Genomic DNA, 9,783 nt, shown 5'->3' on the forward strand with positions numbered 1-9,783 from the left:
AAATGTTTGTCATTAACTTTTATTTTAAATAAAAAGTCATGAATCCAAAAACTACTAGCATAGTTTTTTGAGATTTTTATTTTTTCTGTTATATATATATATATATATATATATATATATATATATATATATATATATATATATATATATATATATATATATATATATATATATATATATATGACCCTTAAGGGTATATAAGCTTAGCTACCTTAACCATACTACGTCGTTTTCAACCATATACATATATTGTAATTGTCCAATGTTTTTATAATTCAACTTCTAATTTGATTTACTTCTAAGATTTTTATAAATTTCGAATTTATCTTCCTTTTACATAATTTTCATTTTCTACTATAATATATATAGCCTAGTAGGTGTTCGATAAAAATATGTGATGTAAGAGTACGATAATAGTGAAACTTTGAAAATCTTAAAAATAAATCAAGTTAGGGGTTGAATTTTAAGAATACTATAATTAATAAATCAAACAAAACGATGTATTATGGTGGATTTGGGTCCCTACTGTTTGTTTTTGTTTCGTTTTCCGTCATTGCCAAACTTGAAAAGACTATAATACCCTTATTTATATAAAAAAAAATTATTATTGGTATTTATTTAGTTCTTTTATCGTTTTAATATAAACAAAAGTACAAACCCTTTAAACCCAATGTACAACCACACAACTACACCCTAATAAAACACCTAATCGACCACAACTTGACCTTCATCTCATTCCTCTTCTCTCGCCCTCTCTCTTCTGCGCATCTCTCTTCTATACCAATCACCTCCTACAGGAGAAATCATCAGCAGAAGATGCTCGAGAACAAGAACACATGACTGACATTCCTCCTATGGATTCTGCCTTTGTACAACTATATGTCCTCTCTTACTTGCTATATTTTCGCTCGAATCCTACATCAACTATCGCCACCATATTTTTCGACAATATCTTTCACGAGCAAGCTGTCATCGCCTCTAGCAGAGGTTTAGTTTTGATTTCGGTAATAAGATTCAATTAGGGAGTTTAATTTTTGGATTTTGGTTCGGGGATTCAAGTTAATTGGATTTTGGATTTTGATTTCATCATGATGTTTATGGATTCGATTTTTTTAACGAGTACAACACCATTTTTGGATTAATCAGGTTCAGGTTTGGTTATTAAATGGTTTAATTTTGATTTTATCCATGATTTCTATGGTTTTGATTTCATCCATACTTTTTGTTTTTTGATTCATCTATGATTTTCAGGATTTTTATTTCATCCACCATTTCTGGATTCAATTTCTAGGTTTATTCTGGGCATGTTTTCTAGGTTTGTTTAAGCATCGATTGCATGATTTCTGGGTTTGGTTTTATGAGTATGATTTTTGGTTTTCATTCATGTATTTAGTTTTTAAATAGCATGACATGGACATAGGGAAGGACGATGGCAGTGTCGGTTGTCGGCGGTGGTGGACGATGGTAATTGTGGTTGGTTGTGACAAAGTGGTGCCTGATCTTTCTTTAACGGGGAAGGTGGTTGTGACGATCGGAGAGAGAATGGTATGGGATGGTGGGACCCATATGTTTTACTAAATAATTTTTAATAGATCAATAATAAATAAATTGAAAAAAAATAAATAAGGGTATTATAGTCTTTTCAAGTCTTGCAGTGACGAAAAATAAAACAAAAACAACAACAGGGACGATCCGAGTGCAAAAAAAATGTTAGGGACCAAACGCATAATTTTAAGCAAACCACAGGGACGATTTCAACTTTTAATCATCAGTTTGTTTTGTCAAACATACCTTACAAAATTAGCGGTAAAATGATAGTTCGGTGACGGTGTGTAATATGTTAAGACTAACGGTTTGGTAACAAGGGATAAACCTAGTTTGAATGAAGATCTATTTTTGATGAACTTAATTTCAAATAATTGTTTTAATTACCAAATAAGAGACGGAATTAATAAGAAGCATTTTCGATAATATCTAACTAAATCCTTATTCGGTTAAAATGTGAAAAGACTGATTCTTAAAACTTTGTTTTGAAAGTACGGTTAATACCGATTTTTAGATGTAAAATTCTCATAGTGTGTTGAGCGGAAGCAAAGTGGACAGTTGCACATAACCTAATTTTTTTGGGGCATATATATATATATATATATATATATATATATATATATATATATATATATATATATATATATGCATAAAACTTATAATAACGATAATGACTCTTTTTTTCTTGTTTGCGCTAGGCATTTGAGGATATTTGAATCCTCAGTACCGGCCTTGATAATTCTTAACACTACGTCACTATCATACCTTGCTAAAAATATAAATGTTTCAAGAAATTGTAATGTTAATATTTTAGATCAATTCTTTTAATTTATGTTAGTTTTCTATTGAATAAGTGTTAGGTGTTGTTTGTTTTTTTTAAACGAAAATTCATGAATTCTGCGAACCACCTGTACAAACCTTTGCATCGGAAGTGGTGGACCAATCGGTTACAACCTATAATAAGAATCGTGTTTGTTTTTTAACATCTGCAGACTGTTGTAATAAACTAATATTTAAATAAACTGATTTTATAAAATGAAAATAGTTCTTAACATCGAAATTTTGAATAATTCTAATCTTAAAACATTTAAAGAATACTAAAAAGAACATGTAAAAAAACAAAAATATAAAATTTATAAAAAAATCCAAAAAATATAAAATAACATATGAGTATTTTTTTCTAGAAAAAATAATTTTAAAAATCATAAAAAATATAAAAAAAACAAATTAAGAAAATAATGCAAACAAGTAAAAGAATCACACATATTAAAAAAGATGCAACCAAAACTAAAAATATAATTAAAAGAAACAGTAAAAAAGTTTAAAATGTCAAAGTTTTTTTTTTTTTTTTTTTTTTTTTTTTTTGTAAATCAAGTTATAAAAAATTGTGGAAACTATAAAAAAATTGTATCAAATCCGTAAATCAAAGTTTTAAAACAAATCAAAGTTAAAAAAAAAAATCAAGTTATACAAATTTTCTAAAAAAATATATTTGGAATAAATAAAACCTGAAGAGGGTTGAAGAGGCAAATCAAGTGTTGCGCCGCACAGAACACACGTAGATATTTTGTAGTTTGAAGCCTTCCAAAACAAACTGCTATGAGAGAGAAAATCTTACACGTGTGTGCTACGCCGCACAACAAAACGTGGTCTAAATAGGTTTTCTAAAAAACAAACATCTTAATAATTGAAATGGTTGTTATGGTCAAGTGAAAGAGAGTAAAAGGGGCTACAAGTGTTAAAAGATCAACGTTGCTTTTGGGCTACTCTACCTTTATGCGGCTGCACTACCTTTATGTGTATGGAATATAGTCGGCAATTTGAAAAAAACAAAACACATGTAGAGATTTTGTAGTTTGAAGCCTTCCAAAACAAACAGCTATGAGAGAGAAAATCTTACACGTGTTTGCTACACCGCACAACAAAACGTGGTCTAAATAGGTTTTCTAAAAAACAAACATCTTAATAATTGAAATGGTTGTTATGGTCAAGTGAAATAGAGTAAAAGGGGCTACAAGTGTTAAAAGATCAACGTTGCTTTTGGGCTACACTACCTTTATGTGGCTGCACTACCTTTATGCGTATGGAATATAGTCGGCAATTTGAAAAAAACAAAGTATGAAGACTATTTTTTATATCTAAAAATATTTTGGTTGATCACATGAAATAAGTTATTAGAAATAATGTTGATAAAAAGGGAAATATTGTTCGAAACATGACTAGGGTTGTTGTTAAAGGATATTGTCACAGTCCAAAGTCTATATTTTTGGGTCTAATTTCGAAACAGTGACTCCTTTCTTGAAATTGTCAAAATCTAAATAAGGTTCAGTTGATCCTAATCTTTTTCCAAAGAAATTTGGTTATCATTTGATGCTTTTTCAAATTTATGTCGTGGACAATATTTTTGGTTCTATTGATCCAAGTTTTTCTTAGGATTTTAAGAATTTGATGAAGTGCAAGTTCGAGATGAACATGATGGCAAAGATTAATTTCTTCTTGGGACTTAATATCAGACAAAGTACCGAACACATTTTTATCAATCAAGAGTCCTATATAAAGAATTTTCTTACATGAATTGGCGTGGAGGATTGTTCACATGTAAAAGTGATGGGTTTTTGCCATAAGAACATCCTATGTGCTCATGCAAACCCTAATGCTTGGATCTAGGTTTCTCTATTGTACATGCAATTCATTCAAGACTTTAAACCCTATATCTAGCATATGATAGTCAATATTAACATAACAATGAGTTTAAGATATTACCTTGATTGTTATGTAGCAATAAAAATCTCAAATCCTCCTTGTAATGACTTTAGAAAGCTTAGAGTCACAGATATCACTCCTCTAATGGTTCACAAACACCAAGAGCAAGAGGATGAAGAACAAGGAGAGAGGAGGCTGCCCAAAATGTGTACAAACCCTAGAAGGAGTCTTCACCACGTTTTTGGGGCTTAAGGGCACTTTATATACATGTAGGCTATTAGGGTTTTGAACTAGGAAACCTTAAACTGACTGCTTAAGCCCTAAGCAGCCCATGGACAATTCTTTAATAAGCCTTGGACGATTTCTAATTGGTTTCCCATAGAATTCGTCCAACCTTTAATATATTATTCTCATAATATATTAATAAATCATAATTAATCCTCTCTCTCCATAATTCATCCTATCAAGTTGCTTTGGTGAAGGCAACCTAAAAGGACCATGCACCATCGGGTCAAGTACATACCAAAATAGTTATGGACTTAGACACTATTCCAACAGTCTCCCACTTGGATAAGTCTAATAACTATTATGCGTATGACTTCATATCCTGATCTGCAATCGTAGCTTTCTAAAGCCGTTGTCAACTCTGATCTTATCAAATACGCGTGTCCTTTAGATAAGGGATCATACATTCCTCCATTCTAGATATCGTATAGATATGAGACATGAACTTAATCATTCTCTCTATACTATTTCCTGACTTCCGATTTATGATGACTGACAACAGACTACAATTGAACACATTAATTTAGTCCCGGCTTGGCCAAGTACTTAGGTGTCATCACTAAATCATCGAGGGGCCCAAAGATATCGCTTTTATCCTACTTTGAATAAAAGAAACAAATAAACTTTGATTCAATACTTGCTTGCACTCACTCACCGAATCACACACAACAATATGTTTTCTAACACCAAGTTACTGGTGTGTTTACATATTATCAATGTGCAACCGACTCGCAAGATACAACTCACACATCTCGGTTTCAAGAATATAAGATGTTATCGTCTCACCAGTCACTCATGATTAAATCCATGAAGTGATCCAAGTGAGCGTGGGTTTAATCCAATGCTCAAATCATATTCATAAGCACTCATGAACGTTGCAGCAAACATTTGCTTATGTCTAATACTATTTAGACAATCCACACACGAATTCACGACAGTCTTCATTCATACCTACTTCCAACATATGAGCGACTGTGGTCTGTTCGAATGATTCGATTATTCTGAAATAATTAATTATTCAGGAAGTCAAAACATGCAAAGTGAAAAACAAGAATAATACTAATCCCATATGGCCTCAAACCTTTGAGTATAAATAAAACACCTTTTATTTATCACCATATTGATTACTCATTATTTGTTGTTTCAGGTAATCAACTTCTTACTTAAATTATTACTATACTTGTCCCATGCTCTTAGCATGCACACAATGCTTACCTACGGTTCTTACTTTATGAAATAGATCAAATGAACACATTTCCAATCATACTCATTTCACAACTCCCAATCCTTTTTCACATGTGAAAGAATATCAAATTCTTGTCACTTATAGAATATGCTAGATTTTAACATTTTATGCAATGATCCTTTCGTAAAGTCATAGCTCAAAATCATCAAAACTTGGCCAATCTCTATAAGAAACAATTCTATAGATATGATGTCTCTTACTCAAAGTACATTCCTTTAAACATCCTTTTGCATAATAGTTTCTAACATAGATTCTCAATATCTAACTCCCAATATGGAATCATTTCCATATTTTCCATATGACAACTCATTCTTAATAGAATCTTATCTATTCATAATAATGTCGATATGGTCCATCCAATATCATACTTCCAACTACTCACAAGCGACCAATCCTCAGCGAGCTTTGGATCGTCCTTTGATAGTTGTTTAATTATCTTAGTCAATAACGATTCTTGTCCTTTTTTTCTAAATGCCCTAGACATTTGGAAAATTTTAGAATGGTCAAATATTATAGCATTTGCAATCGATCCTTTACCCGAAGCGTATGGGACACGATGCATAATGTTCTTACATAAAGATACGATATTTTATGAATCTTTTGCCATAATATTTTATGTGTCACGTTCTCACAATTCGAACTATGAAGAGGGATGCCATAATCATAATCGAAATCTGAGAACGCACTATGTATCCTTGACTAAATTTATTAGCATTCCACAACCTAAGCTTTTAGATTTGAAATGAAGCATAATATTCTCTCCTTTAATTATAGAAAAAACAACTATTCAACCCTTACAACTTTGCAAAGTATGAATCTTGTTTTCTATAATTAATATTGCTAACTTGCAATACTCGCCTTAATAATCATACAAGCATAACATTTATGCTCCCACTATCACGATGATTATTATAAACATAAGCATAACTCTTATGCTCCCACTAGCTTTGACACGTATTCAAAAACAGCTTAACTTTCAGAAAAACAATGCCTATTGAATTTCTTTAAGTTCATATTTCTAATACCCAATGCTTTGATAATCTTTTATCAAGGCTTCTTAAACTTATACACCTTTGCCTTAGATAGCTCATATGTGTGTCTTAAACAATTCAGACTAATTGCCAAATCTCACAATTCGAATCATGGAAAGGGATATCGTTACCATAATAGAATTCGAGAATACAATTTCATAATCACTTTCTTCTTAAAATCTTCCTTAGTGAAAGCATTTCCTCACAGTCATTTTAATGAAGGAGGAAATCTTATGACACTTCGATTTTAATGGTGTATGTGTTCCTATCCATGTGAATTTGTTAAAACCAAAGTTTATGACAAATTCAAACTCATATGGACCGAACCTTCTCAATCTTGATTTCTTGCCTTATGGTAACACGGCTGCCCACCATGTCTTCCAAGTAGTTAAGCAGCTCACCCTTTCCTATCAATGTACTTTTCATTGATCAAGGTCCTTGCCTTTTATGCATTCAAATGAGAACTCATAGGGCTCACATGCATAATTAACTCAATTGGAACGGTACATAAAACAAGATAATGTCAGCACGATAGGTCGTGAACCTCAAGTCGTGTGCTAGTGATGATCGATAAGGTTTATTTTGATTTGTTCTTGAAACCTTTCAAGACCATTAAGACTCCCACTGACTCCTTGACATATAAGATTCTCTTATCAATAAACATTTCTTGACAACCAAATATTCAAGAGTTAGTGTACCTTTTATCAAGACGAAACACTTCATAAATTGGTCCTAGTTGGTCTTTGTCTTATCCAAGACATCACAACTTTCCAATTTCAAATGTGCAAGAATAAGAAAACCTTTTCAAATTCCACATTTTATGAATGTTATAAACCTTCTTAAGACTTGTCACTCAATGTCATAATCTTAACTCTAAGACTTGTTTTGGAACGAAGTATGATCGACTTTTTGATTTAACCATTTCTTCAATTCTTGATTCCTCTTCTCAGACATACCATTGCACTAAGACTCACTTAGATGATCAATTGAGATATGGCTCTTAATCATTAAGACTTATCATGAAACATAATAAAAGTCACTCTCCCTTCTTCTTAGAATAGAGAAACTTTTATCTTTCTGCCTACTTGATTCTTCTTATTCGTTCTGTTATTGATTTAAACCTTTTCAATCAATTCAGAATTACACTTAATCTCCTAGTCCTTCACTTGACACTTTGTCAACGAATTAGTCTAATTTCCAAATATGAAATTTCTTATTCATCAAAAAACCAAGTTGCATGATTCCAAGTTTCTATCCAATTGAAACTTGGGTGATGAGAAACTCTCCCGATTTGGTAAATTCTCGACATTTCCACAAATAACATAATTAAGAATCACATCCACTCGTTGTAGAAATAAACAAACATCAATTTTTCATAACGATTTCATTGCAAGGAAATAAATAAATGAGTCAAAACAAAATTTATTTTATTCATAAAAGCAGCGGAAAACATTTGTCCGTACAATTCAAAATCAACTGAAGAACTATGTAGTCAAATATTCCTAACAACTCTATCATAAATCTCTAAGCTTAAAATCTAATCTTCAAGTCCATGCGATCGAGATCCATTTCTTTGTGATTAGACTCATCTTGCTGTTTCATCAAGCTTCCTCTCTTTTCACTGATCCTGCAAAATATTCAAATGCAATCTTATCACATTATGTATTAAGAATCAATGAATATGAACTTAATGGAGTTCGATAGTGGATTTTACCTGAAGCACAACCATAATCTTTGACTCTCCCATCTTCTGGACTCTTCAGGCTCTTAGGGCAGACTTGTATCCAACGCCCTTTCACTTGGCAGCAAACACAGGTCGGTTCTCCTAGAACGTCCTCTGAAGCATGGTTGGTTGACTTTCCTAACAAATATGCTCCATTGCCTTGCCAAATCTTTTCTGATTCAGCAGCAATGAGCATGTAAGTTAAGTCAATGAGGGTTACGTCATGATCCATCATATGATACTTTCTTTTGAACTCATTATATGATTTAGGGAGTGACTGCAGAACCCAGTCCACAACCAACTTATTAGGGAATGACGCACCCAACATTATCAACCTATCGATGTGTGATTTCATTCCTAGAACGTGGGCACACACGGGTTTACCATTTTCATGTTTCATTTCCAATAGGGCTTTAGTGACATTGAACCTTTCAATTATTCGATCTTGTGGGTTAGGGAGAATAATTGGAGGAGGTGGAGGAAGTGAAGCATGATCTCTTGTTCCTCGATTTAATCGTGGAATATCATCTTCATGTGGAATGCTTGCTCCACGGGATTTGGGAAGACCATAGTTGTCGTACTTTGACATCTACAAAAGGGGAGAAAATAAATTCAAGTTAGTTGATTGATTGAGTTCTTAATAAATCACCCAAATGAGATATTAAGGCTAGGACCCAACACAATACGCTACAACCTAGAAAAGGGATGCCGTAAAATAGTTGCAGAATATTTGAAGGTAAGTGAATGACGATTCACTAATTTTCCACCATGAAAAACGAAAAACCGATTAAGTTTTAAATACTTTGAAAACTTCTAGATCCTTTAAGATTCATTGAAAATTTCAATGGCATGTTTAAATCTCGATATGCCCCTCGAGTTTGTGACTGGGATGTCGAGGATCACAAAGCGGGTGTGAATAACCATGCAAACTTACATGGTGCCACCACATGTTACAGTCACCTATTCGATGTGCCGGTTAACCACACACGCTCCACCGAACTATGACAAACATTGAGTCACCCTATTCTACCTTTGCTTAGAACCACTTAGTGTGCCAGTTAACCACACACGCTCCACTAACCTCTTCGCAAGGGCACAAAGTGTAATTTCATGGAATTGCATCAATTCACTTTTGCCTAAAGTAACTAAGATTGGGAATTTTGTAAAAACATTTAGTTACTTTTGTACTTCATTATACTTATAATGGAAGGTTTCTGTCCTATCCTACCCGTTCGGCTAACGACCCTTGT

Source organism: Lactuca serriola, chromosome 7, assembly GCF_051521515.1.
Source record: "Lactuca serriola cultivar US96UC23 chromosome 7, Lser_US96UC23_V15, whole genome shotgun sequence".
Lineage (NCBI taxonomy): Eukaryota > Viridiplantae > Streptophyta > Magnoliopsida > Asterales > Asteraceae > Lactuca > Lactuca serriola.